The sequence below is a fragment of the Pseudophryne corroboree genome (genome assembly GCF_028390025.1).
Source record: "Pseudophryne corroboree isolate aPseCor3 chromosome 6 unlocalized genomic scaffold, aPseCor3.hap2 SUPER_6_unloc_3, whole genome shotgun sequence".
In the NCBI taxonomy this organism is placed as follows: domain Eukaryota; kingdom Metazoa; phylum Chordata; class Amphibia; order Anura; family Myobatrachidae; genus Pseudophryne; species Pseudophryne corroboree.
The window spans coordinates 615,735-627,853 of NW_026967604.1; the positions used below are offsets into that span (position 1 = coordinate 615,735).

Below are 12,119 nucleotides of genomic sequence, written 5' to 3' on the forward strand. Positions count from 1 at the left end.
AGGTACGCATCCTTTATGTCCAGAGACACCATAAACTCCCCCTCCTCCATGTTGGCTATTATCGCTCTGAGAGATTCCATTTTGAATTTGAATCTTTTTATGTACAGGTTTAGGGATTTCAGATTCAAAATAGGTCTGACCGAACCGTCCGGTTTCGGGACCACAAATAGGGTTGAGTAGTAACCTCTTCCCTGCTGGTGCAGGGGAACCTTGATTATCACTTGCTGTATACACAGCGTTTGAATTGCAGCTAACACTATATCCCTTTCCGATGTGGAAGCTGGTAGGGCTGATTTGAAAAATCGGCGCGGGGGCACCTCCTCGAATTCCAATTTGTAACCCTGGGAAACTATTTCCAACACCCAGGGATTCAGGTCCGAACTGACCCAGGCCTGACTGAAAAGTGGAAGACGTGCCCCCACCGGTGCGGACTCCCTCAGGGGAGTCCCAGCGTCATGCTGTGGGTTTTGGAGCAGCCGGGGAGGACTTTTGTTCCTGGGCACCTGCCGAAGCAGGTGCTCTCTTGCCTCTGCCCTTACCTCTGGCGAGGAAAGAGGATCCCCGACCTCTTCTGGACTTGTGCGACCGAAAGGACTGCATCTGATAGGGTGTTGCTTTCTTTTGCTGTTGGGGTATATAAGGTAAAAAATTTGATTTACCTGCTGTAGCTGTGGAAACCAGGTCCGTCAGCCCATCCCCAAACAATACATCACCCTTATAGGGTAGTACTTCCATATGTTGTTTGGAATCCGCATCACCCGTCCATTGGCGAGTCCATAAGGATCTTCTCGCGGAGATAGACATGGCATTGGCCCTAGAAGCTAGCAATCCAATGTCCCTTTGAGCATCCCTCATAAATAAGATTGCGTCTTTAATATGGGCTAGAGTTAGGAATATAGTATCCTTATCCATATTATCAAAGTGATCTGTCAGCTCATCTGTCCAAGCTGCAATTGCGCTACACACCCATGCCGACGCAATTGTCGGCCTTAGCACAGCCCCCGTATGAGAATAAATACACTTTAAGGTAGTTTCTTGCCTGCGATCTGCTGGGTCCTTAAGGGCCGCTGTGTCAGGAGACGGTAGCGCCACTTTCTTTGACAAGCACGTCAGGGCCTTGTCCACAGTGGGGGATGATTCCCAAATCTCCCTGTCCTGCTTAGGGAAGGGGTATGCCATATAAATTCTTTTGGGGATCTGCGGTCTCTTATCCGAAGTCTCCCAGGATTTTCCAAAGAAATCATTCAATTCATGAGATTTGGGAAAATTAATAATCTGTTTCTTTCCCTTAAACATGTGTACCCTTGTGTCGGGGACCGAGGGTTCATCCTCAATATGCAACACATCCCTTATTGCCACAATCATACACTGAATGGTTTGTCACCCTAGGGTGCAATTTTACTTCGTCATAGTCGACACTGGAATCAGAATCCGTGTCGGTAGTAGTGTCTTGTGTTAAGGGATGCTTTTGAAACCCAGACGGGCCCTGTGAGTCGGTCCAATCTGAGGATTGACCCCCTGATGTCCCCCCTAAACCAGCCTTATCAAGCCTTTTATGTAAAGATGCCACACTTGCATTCAACATATGCCACATGTCCATCCAATCTGGAGTCGGCACGACCGACGGGGACACACCACTTATTTGCTCCACCTCCTCCTTGGAGAAGCCTTCCGCCTCAGACATGTCGACACACACATACCGACACCCCCCACACACAAGGATTAACCTATAAGGGGACAAAACCCCAACCAGGCCCTTAGGAGAGACAGAGAGAGAGTATGCCAGCACACACCAGCGCTTAATAACACTGTGGAAAAATATAACCAGATAGCGCTTTTATATATATATATATATATATATATATATATATAATATATATATATATATATATATATATATATCTATCCCAAATGGGACTGGCACTCTCCTGACTGGCGTTCCAGTACCTCGGTGCCCTCTGTGGTAGTAACAATGTAGATATCCAAGAAAAAACAGCGGCACTCGAGGATTTAGGTGAAGCAATCAAATTGTATTCAAGAAGATGATTACATAAAAGCCAACGTTTCGGGGCTTACATGCCCCTTTGTCAAGGTGTCACACACCTTGACAAAGGGGCATGTAAGCCCCGAAACGTTGGCTTTTATGTAATCATCTTCTTGAATACAATTTGATTGCTTCACCTAAATCCTCGAGTGCCGCTGTTTTTTCTTGGATATCTATATATCTATATATCTATATATCTATATTCCCACTCACTGCGCTCAAAATGCCCCCCTCCTCTTTTTTCCAGCCTGAATGTTCAGCAGGGGAGAGACCAGGGAGCCAGCGTTTTCCTCATGCAGCTTCTGTGGAGAAAATGGCGCTGGTTAGTGCTGGGGATCAAGCTCCGCCCACCCGACGGCGGGCTTCGGTCCCGGTGATTTTTTTATAGAAAATGGCGGGGGATCGTAGAATTACTGCCCAGTAGCCTAATCTACCTTGTCAGTGCCCAAATGTGAGGTTTATTGCTGCCCAGGGCGCCCCCGCGCCCTGCACCCTTCAGTGCCTGCTTGTGTGTGTGACAGGGAGCAATGGCGCGCAGCTTACCTCAGGAAGATCTGAAGTCTTTTCCTCAATACTCACCCGGCTTCTATCTTCGGCATCTGTGAGGAGGACGGCGGCGCGGCTCCGGGACGAACCCCAGGTGAGACCTGTGTTCCGACTCCCTCTGGAGCTAATGGTGTCCAGTATCCTTAGAAGCAGAGCCCAACTTGACAAGCCAGCTCTGCTTCTCTCTCCTCAGTGCCACGATGCAGGGAGCCTGTTGCCAACAGGACTCCCTGAAAATAAAAAAACCTAACAAATTCTTCAAAACAGAAAACTCTGGAGAGCTCTCTGCAGTTCACCCATTCTCCTCTGCGCACAAGATCCAACTGAGGTCTGGAGGAGGGGCATAGAGGGAGGAGCCAGTGCACACCCATAGTCAAAGTTCTTTTTAGGTGCCCTATCTCCTGCGGAGGCCGTCTATACCCCCATGGTCCTTACGGAGTCCCCAGCATCCTCTAGGACGTAAGAGAAATAAGAGTTATGGTAAAACTTACCTTTGTTAACTCTCTCTCACCCTGAGGCACCTGGCTTCTTTCTTCTTTTGGCCCCCGGTTATTATTATTATTAGCAGTTTCTTATATAGCGCAGCATATTCCGCTGCGCTTTACAATTATTTACCAGTTACTTATATAACACACACGTATTCCGCAGCGCTGTACAGAGAATAATTAGAACAGCAGTAATAGAACAAAACTGGGCAAAAACAGACGGGCATAGAGGTAGGAAGGCCCTGCTCACAGCTTACACTCTATAGAGACATATAGGTAGGAAGTCCCTGCTCACAGCTTACACTCTATAGAGACATAGAGGTAGGAGGGCCCTGCTCACAGCTTACACTCTATAGAGACATAGAGGTAGGAGGGCCCTGCTCACAGCTTACACTCTATAGAGACATAGAGGTAGGAGGGCCCTGCTCACAGCTTACACTCTATAGAGACATGGAGGTAGGAGGGCCCTGCTCACAATCTTACACTCTATAGAGACATAGAGGTAGGAGGGCCCTGCTCATAGCTTACACTGTATAGAGACATAGAGGTAGGAGGGCCCTGCTCACAGCTTACACTCTATAGAGACATAGAGGTAGGAGGGCCCTGCTCATAGCTTACACTGTATAGAGACATAGAGGTAGGAGGGCCCTGCTCACAGCTTACTCTATAGAGACATAGAGGTAGGAGGGCCCTGCTCACAGCTTACACTCTATAGAGACATAGAGGTAGGAGAGACCTGCTCACAGCTTACACTCTATAGAGACATAGAGGTAGGAGGGCCCTGCTCACAGCTTACACTCTATAGAGACATAGAGGTAGGAGGGCTCTGCTCACAGCTTACACTGTATAGAGACATAGAGGTAGGAGAGACCTGCTCACAGCTTACACTCTATAGAGACATGGAGGTAGGAGGGCCCTGCTCACAATCTTACACTCTATAGAGACATAGAGGTAGGAGAGCCCTGCTCATAGCTTACACTGTATAGAGACATAGAGGTAGGAGGGCCCTGCTCACAGCTTACACTCTATAGAGACATAGAGGTAGGAGGGCCCTGCTCACAGCTTACTCTATAGAGACATAGAGGTAGGAGGGCCCTGCTTACACTCTATAGAGACATAGAGGTAGGAGGGCCCTGCTCGCAGCTTACACTCTATAGAGACATAGAGGTAGGAGGGCCCTGCTCACAGCTTACACTCTATAGAGACATAGAGGTAGGAGGGCTCTGCTCACAGCTTACACTCTATAGAGACATAGAGGTAGGAGGGACCTGCTTACACTCTATAGAGACATAGAGGTAGGAGGGCCCTGCTCGCAGCTTACACTCTATAGAGACATAGAGGTAGGAGGGCCCTGCTCACAGCTTACACTCTATAGAGACATAGAGGTAGGAGGGCCCTGCTCACAGCTTACTCTATAGAGACATAGAGGTAGGAGGGCCCTGCTTACACTCTATAGAGACATAGAGGTAGGAGGGCCCTGCTCGCAGCTTACACTCTATAGAGACATAGAGGTAGGAGGGCCCTGCTCACAGCTTACACTCTATAGAGACATAGAGGTAGGAGGGCCCTGCTCACAGCTTACTCTCTAGAGACATAGAGGTAGGAGGGCCCTGCTTACACTCTATAGAGACATAGAGGTAGGAGGGCCCTGCTCGCAGCTTACACTCTATAGAGACATAGAGGTAGGAGGGCCCTGCTCACAGCTTACACTCTATAGAGACATAGAGGTAGGAGGGCTCTGCTCACAGCTTACACTCTATCTTCTCTATTGAGAGAGTGTTTCTTGTGTGTACCAGTCTTCCTTCTCTCCTGTCCTACTACTGACTAGCCTGGGCGGGGTATAGGGAGCAAGGACTGGAGCATCCTGGGAGCTCTGAAAAGCTTTAACTGTTTGGTGTGCAGTCCTATACAACCACCTACACCCCAATGTCTTCCCTGTGGATCCTATAGGCCTCGATTAAATAAATATATATGTGTGTGTGTGTTACCAATCGGCCCGGCACTCCTCTCTGTTAATACAGCTGCTGCGATGCCCTCCCGGTGAAAACTCAGTTCCACTATGTAGTTCAGGGGTATTTTGGCGGCACTCAGTCAGACTTATACGGCTGAAGTATAAACAAGTAGTTTATTAGGCCAACATGTTTCGGGGATTAGACCCCGTCCTCAGGGCCAGACAATCCTCAAAATGCCTTACAAACAAACCTTTTATAGACTGCACAATAAACATTAACACAAACCCTACTCACCTGCTCCACGGCTCGACCACCCGCCAGTCCTCCCGGCCACACTTCCGCATCGCCGTCATCTGACGTCACGGTGCGCCGCGTCGCAGGAGAGTTCCCATAGCAACCAGCTGTGTTAATGTCTATTGTGCTGTCTATAAATGTTTGTTTGTAAGGCATTTTGAGGATTGTCTGGCCCTGAGGACGGGGTCTAATCCCCGAAACATGTTGGCCTAATAAACTACTTGTTTATACTTCAGCCGTATAAGTCTGACTGAGTGCCGCCAAAATACCCCTGAACTAACTAACTATATATATATATATATATATATATATATATATATATATATATATATATAATATAGTGTGTGTCTGAACGGCTAACGGCAATAACGTCCCTCTGACGGCTGCTGCTCCATAGTAGCTGGACTCTGTGATGGGTCTCTGCTGTGATGCTGAGTGCCCGGGAAGCTGTCGGTGTGGGAGCCTCCTCCTGTGGCTCTCTGTGATGGGTCTCTGCTGTGATGCTGAGTGCCTGGGAAGCTGCCGGTGTGGGAGCCTCCTCCTGTGGCTCTCTGTGATGGGTCTCTGCTGTGATGCTGAGGGCCCGGGAAGCTGTCGGTGTGGGAGCCTCCTCCTGTGGCTCTCTGTGATGGGTCTCTGCTGTGATGCTGAGTGCCTGGGAAGCTGCCGGTGTGGGAGCCTCCTCCTGTGGCTCTCTGTGATGGGTCTCTGCTGTGATGCTGAGGGCCCGGGAAGCTGCCGGTGTGGGAGCCTCCTCCTGTGGCTCTCTGTGATGGGTCTCTGCTGTGATGCTGAGGGCCCGGGAAGCTGCCGGTGTGGGAGCCTCCTCCTGTGGCTCTCTGTGATGGGTCTCTGCTGTGATGCTGAGGGCCCGGGAAGCTGCCGGTGTGGGAGCCTCCTCCTGTGGCTCTCTGTGATGGGTCTCTGCTGTGATGCTGAGGGCCCGGGAAGCTGCCGGTGTGGGAGCCTCCTCCTGTGGCTCTCTGTGATGGGTCTCTGCTGAGATGCTGAGGGCCTGGGAAGCTGCCGGTGTGGGAGCCTCCTCCTGTGGCTCTCTGTGATGGGTCTCTGCTGTGATGCTGAGGGCCTGGGAAGCTGCCGGTGTGGGAGCCTCCTCCTGTGGCTCTCTGTGATGGGTCTCTGCTGTGATGCTGAGGGCCCGGGAAGCTGTCGGTGTGGGAGCCTCCTCCTGTGGCTCTCTGTGATGGGTCTCTGCTGTGATGCTGAGGGCCCGGGAAGCTGCCGGTGTGGGAGCCTCCTCCTGTGGCTCTCTGTGATGGGTCTCTGCTGTGATGCTGAGTGCCTGGGAAGCTGCCGGTGTGGGAGCCTCCTCCTGTGGCTCTCTGTGATGGGTCTCTGCTGTGATGCTGAGGGCCCGGGAAGCTGCCGGTGTGGGAGCCTCCTCCTGTGGCTCTCTGTGATGGGTCTCTGCTGTGATGCTGAGGGCCTGGGAAGCTGCCGGTGTGGGAGCCTCCTCCTGTGGCTCTCTGTGATGGGTCTCTGCTGTGATGCTGAGGGCCCGGGAAGCTGCCGGTGTGGGAGCCTCCTCCTGTGGCTCTCTGTGATGGGTCTCTGCTGTGATGCTGAGGGCCCGGGAAGCTGTCGGTGTGGGAGCCTCCTCCTGTGGCTCTCTGTGATGGGTCTCTGCTGTGATGCTGAGGGCCCGGGAAGCTGCCGGTGTGGGAGCCCCCTCCTGTGGCTCTCTGTGATGGGTCTCTGCTGTGATGCCGAGTGCCCGGGAAGCTGCCGGTGTGGGAGCCTCCTCCTGTGGCTCTCTGTGATGGGTCTCTGCTGTGATGCTGAGGGCCTGGGAAGCTGCCGGTGTGGGAGCCTCCTCCTGTGGCTCTCTGTGATGGGTCGATGCTGAGGGCCCGGGAAGCTGCCGGTGTGGGAGCCTCCTCCTGTGGCTCTCTGTGATGGGTCTCTGCTGTGATGCTGAGGGCCCGGGAAGCTGCCGGTGTGGGAGCCTCCTCCTGTGGCTCTCTGTGATGGGTCTCTGCTGTGATGCTGAGGGCCTGGGAAGCTGCCGGTGTGGGAGCCTCCTCCTGTGGCTCTCTGTGATGCTGAGGGCCTGGGAAGCTGCCGGTGTGGGAGCCTCCTCCTGTGGCTCTCTGTGATGGGTCTCTGCTGTGATGCTGAGGGCCCGGGAAGCTGCCGGTGTGGGAGCCTCCTCCTGTGGCTCTCTGTGATGGGTCTCTGCTGTGATGCTGAGGGCCCGGGAAGCTGTCGGTGTGAGAGCCTCCTCCTGTGGCTCTCTGTGATGGGTCTCTGCTGTGATGCTGAGGGCCCGGGAAGCTGCCGGTGTGGGAGCCTCCTCCTGTGGCTCTCTGTGATGGGTCTCTGCTGTGATGCTGAGGGCCCGGGAAGCTGTCGTGTGGGAGCCTCCTCCTGTGGCTCTCTGTGATGGGTCTCTGCTGTGATGCTGAGGGCCCGGGAAGCTGCCGGTGTGGGAGCCTCCTCCTGTGGGTCTCTGCTGTGATGCTGAGGGCCCGGGAAGCTGTCGGTGTGGGAGCCTCCTCCTGTGGCTCTCTGTGATGGGTCTCTGCTGTGATGCTGAGGGCCCGGGAAGCTGCCGGTGTGGGAGCCTCCTCCTGTGGCTCTCTGTGATGGGTCTCTGCTGTGATGCTGAGGGCCCGGGAAGCTGCCGGTGTTGGAGCCTCCTCCTGTGGCTCTCTGTGATGGGTCTCTGCTGAGATGCTGAGGGCCTGGGAAGCTGCCGGTGTGGGAGCCTCCTCCTGTGGCTCTCTGTGATGGGTCTCTGCTGTGATGCTGAGTGCCTGGGAAGCTGCCGGTGTGGGAGCCTCCTCCTGTGGCTCTCTGTGATGGGTCTCTGCTGTGATGCTGAGGGCCCCGGGAAGCTGCCGGTGTGGGAGCCTCCTCCTGTGGCTCTCTGTGATGGGTCTCTGCTGTGATGCTGAGGGCCCGGGAAGCTGCCGGTGTGGGAGCCTCCTCCTGTGGCTCTCTGTGATGGGTCTCTGCTGTGATGCTGAGTGCCTGGGAAGCTGCCGGTGTGGGAGCCTCCTCCTGTGGCTCTCTGTGATGGGTCTCTGCTGTGATGCTGAGTGCCTGGGAAGCTGCCGGTGTGGGAGCCTCCTCCTGTGGCTCTCTGTGATGGGTCTCTGCTGTGATGCTGAGGGCCCGGGAAGCTGCCGGTGTGGGAGCCTCCTCCTGTGGCTCTCTGTGATGGGTCTCTGCTGTGATGCTGAGGGCCCGGGAAGCTGCCGGTGTGGGAGCCTCCTCCTGTGGCTCTCTGTGATGGGTCTCTGCTGTGATGCTGAGGGCCTGGGAAGCTGCCGGTGTGGGAGCCTCCTCCTGTGGCTCTCTGTGATGGGTCTCTGCTGTGATGCTGTGTGCCTGGGAAGCTGTCGGTGTGGGAGCCTCCTCCTGTGGCTCTCTGTGATGGGTCTCTGCTGTGATGCTGAGTGCCCGGGAAGCTGCCGGTGTGGGAGCCTCCTCCTGTGGCTCTCTGTGATGGGTCTCTGCTGTGATGCTGAGGGCCCGGGAAGCTGCCGGTGTGGGAGCCTCCTCCTGTGGCTCTCTGTGATGGGTCTCTGCTGTGATGCTGAGGGCCTGGGAAGCTGCCGGTGTGGGAGCCTCCTCCTGTGGCTCTCTGTGATGGGTCTCTGCTGTGATGCTGAGGGCCTGGGAAGCTGCCGGTGTGGGAGCCTCCTCCTGTGGCTCTCTGTGATGGGTCTCTGCTGTGATGCTGAGGGCCCGGGAAGCTGCCGGTGTGGGAGCCTCCTCCTGTGGCTCTCTGTGATGGGTCTCTGCTGTGATGCTGAGGGCCTGGGAAGCTGCCGGTGTGGGAGCCTCCTCCTGTGGCTCTCTGTGATGGGTCTCTGCTGTGATGCTGAGGGCCCGGGAAGCTGCCGGTGTGGGAGCCTCCTCCTGTGGCTCTCTGTGATGGGTCTCTGCTGTGATGCTGAGGGCCTGGGAAGCTGCCGGTGTGGGAGCCTCCTCCTGTGGCTCTCTGTGATGGGTCTCTGCTGTGATGCTGAGGGCCTGGGAAGCTGCCGGTGTGGGAGCCTCCTCCTGTGGCTCTCTGTGATGGGTCTCTGCTGTGATGCTGAGGGCCCGGGAAGCTGCCGGTGTGGGAGCCTCCTCCTGTGGCTCTCTGTGATGGGTCTCTGCTGTGATGCTGAGTGCCTGGGAAGCTGTCGGTGTGGGAGCCTCCTCCTGTGGCTCTCTGTGATGGGTCTCTGCTGTGATGCTGAGGGCCCGGGAAGCTGTCGGTGTGGGAGCCTCCTCCTGTGGCTCTCTGTGATGGGTCTCTGCTGTGATGCTGAGGGCCCGGGAAGCTGCCGGTGTGGGAGCCTCCTCCTGTGGCTCTCTGTGATGGGTCTCTGCTGTGATGCTGAGGGCCCGGGAAGCTGTCGGTGTGGGAGCCTCCTCCTGTGGCTCTCTGTGATGGGTCTCTGCTGTGATGCTGAGGGCCCGGGAAGCTGCCGGTGTGGGAGCCTCCTCCTGTGGCTCTCTGTGATGGGTCTCTGCTGTGATGCTGAGTGCCTGGGAAGCTGCCGGTGTGGGAGCCTCCTCCTGTGGCTCTCTGTGATGGGTCTCTGCTGTGATGCTGAGGGCCCGGGAAGCTGCCGGTGTGGGAGCCTCCTCCTGTGGCTCTCAGTGATGGGTCTCTGCTGTGATGCTGAGGGCCCGGGAAGCTGCCGGTGTGGGAGCCTCCTCCTGTGGCTCTCTGTGATGGGTCTCTGCTGTGATGCTGAGTGCCTGGGAAGCTGCCGGTGTGGGAGCCTCCTCCTGTGGCTCTCTGTGATGGGTCTCTGCTGTGATGCTGAGGGCCTGGGAAGCTGTCTGTGTGGGAGCCTCCTCCTGTGGCTCTCTGTGATGGGTCTCTGCTGAGATGCTGAGGGCCTGGGAAGCTGCCGGTGTGGGAGCCTCCTCCTGTGGCTCTCTGTGATGGGTCTCTGCTGTGATGCTGAGGGCCTGGGAAGCTGCCGGTGTGGGAGCCTCCTCCTGTGGCTCTCTGTGATGGGTCTCTGCTGTGATGCTGAGGGCCCGGGAAGCTGCCGGTGTGGGAGCCTCCTCCTGTGGCTCTCTGTGATGCGTCTCTGCTGTGATGCTGAGGGCCTGGGAAGCTGCCGGTGTGGGAGCCTCCTCCTGTGGCTCTCTGTGATGGGTCTCTGCTGTGATGCTGAGGGCCTGGGAAGCTGCCGGTGTGGGAGCCTCCTCCTGTGGCTCTCTGTGATGGGTCTCTGCTGTGATGCTGAGGGCCCGGGAAGCTGCCGGTGTGGGAGCCTCCTCCTGTGGCTCTCTGTGATGGGTCTCTGCTGTGATGCTGAGGGCCCGGGAAGCTGCCGGTGTGGGAGCCTCCTCCTGTGGCTCTCTGTGATGGGTCTCTGCTGTGATGCTGAGGGCCCGGGAAGCTGTCGGTGTGGGAGCCTCCTCCTGTGGCTCTCTGTGATGGGTCTCTGCTGTGATGCTGAGGGCCCGGGAAGCTGCCGGTGTGGGAGCCTCCTCCTGTGGCTCTCTGTGATGGGTCTTTGCTGTGATGCTGAGGGCCCGGGAAGCTGCCGGTGTGGGAGCCTCCTCCAGTGGCGGTTGATAGGGAGTACAGGCTGCCACTCAGTGGAAGGTATCTGCTGCTGCCTGAGAAGCTCAAACAACTGGCAGTGCTGGAGCCTTTATTTCTTGTGCGCTCACTGGATTCAGCGAGCTGTAGATGTCACAGAATGCAGAGCAGGGAATCCGCTTTATGCAACGTCCCTTAACCATTTTCTCCCTCCCATGAGCGTTTCATCAGAAGCTGTGTATGGTTGGCGGCGGAGGTGGTGGCGCTGGCTGGCAGTTGTGTATGGTTGTCAGAGGTGGTGGTGCTGGTTGGAGGAAGCTGTCTATGGTTGGCGGCAGAGGTGGTGGCGCTGGCTGGCAGTTGTTGTGTATGGTTGGAGGAGGTGTTGGCGCTGGCTGGCGGAAGTTGTGTGTGGTTGACAGAGGTGGCGCTGGCTGGCGGAAGTTGCGTGTGGTTGGCAGAGGTGGCGCTGGCTGCCGGAAGCTGTTTATGGTTGGCGGAGGTGGTGGTGCTGGCTGCCGGAAGCTGTTTATGGTTGGCGGAGGTGGTGGTGCTGGCTGGTAGAAGTTGTTTATGGTTGGCGGAGGTGGTGGTGCTGGCTGGTAGAAGTTGTGTATGGTTGGAGGAGGTGGTGGTGCTGGCTGGCTGGCGGAAACTGTATGGTTGGTGGAGATGGTGGCGCTGGCTGGCAGTTGTGTATGGTTGGAGGAGGTGGTGACGCTGGCTGACGGAAGCTGTGTATGGTTGGCGGAGGTGGTGGCGCTGGCTGGCAGTTGTGTATGGTTGGAGGAGGTGGTGACGCTGGCTGACGGAAGCTGTGTATGGTTGGCGGAGGTGGTGATGCTGGCTGGTAGAAGTTGTGTATGGTTGGAGGAGGTGGTGGTGCTGGCTGACTGGCGGAAACTGTATGGTTGGTGGAGATGGTGGCGCTGGCTGGCAGTTGTGTATGGTTGGAGGAGGTGGTGACGCTGGCTGACGGAAGCTGTGTATGGTTGGCGGAGGTGGTGGCGCTGGCTGGCAGTTGTGTATGGTTGGAGGAGGTGGTGACGCTGGCTGACGGAAGCTGTGTATGGTTGGCGGAGGTGGTGATGCTGGCTGGTAGAAGTTGTGTATGGTTGGAGGAGGTGGTGGTGCTGGCTGGCTGGCGGAAACTGTATGGTTGGTGGAGATGGTGGCGCTGGCTGGCAGTTGTGTATGGTTGGAGGAGGTGGTGACGCTGGCTGACGGAAGCTGTGTATGGTTGGTGGAGGTGGTGACGCTGGCTGGCGGAAGCT

The 12,119-nt window shown here is 56.1% G+C and overlaps 1 protein-coding gene across 4 annotated transcripts in view; it reads left to right on the forward strand.

Annotated features, from left to right (window-relative positions):
• GPS2 (G protein pathway suppressor 2) overlaps nt 1-12,119 on the forward strand; it is a 76,237-nt gene that overhangs the window by 23,380 nt on the left and 40,738 nt on the right. The gene's annotated exons all lie outside the window — the stretch shown is intronic.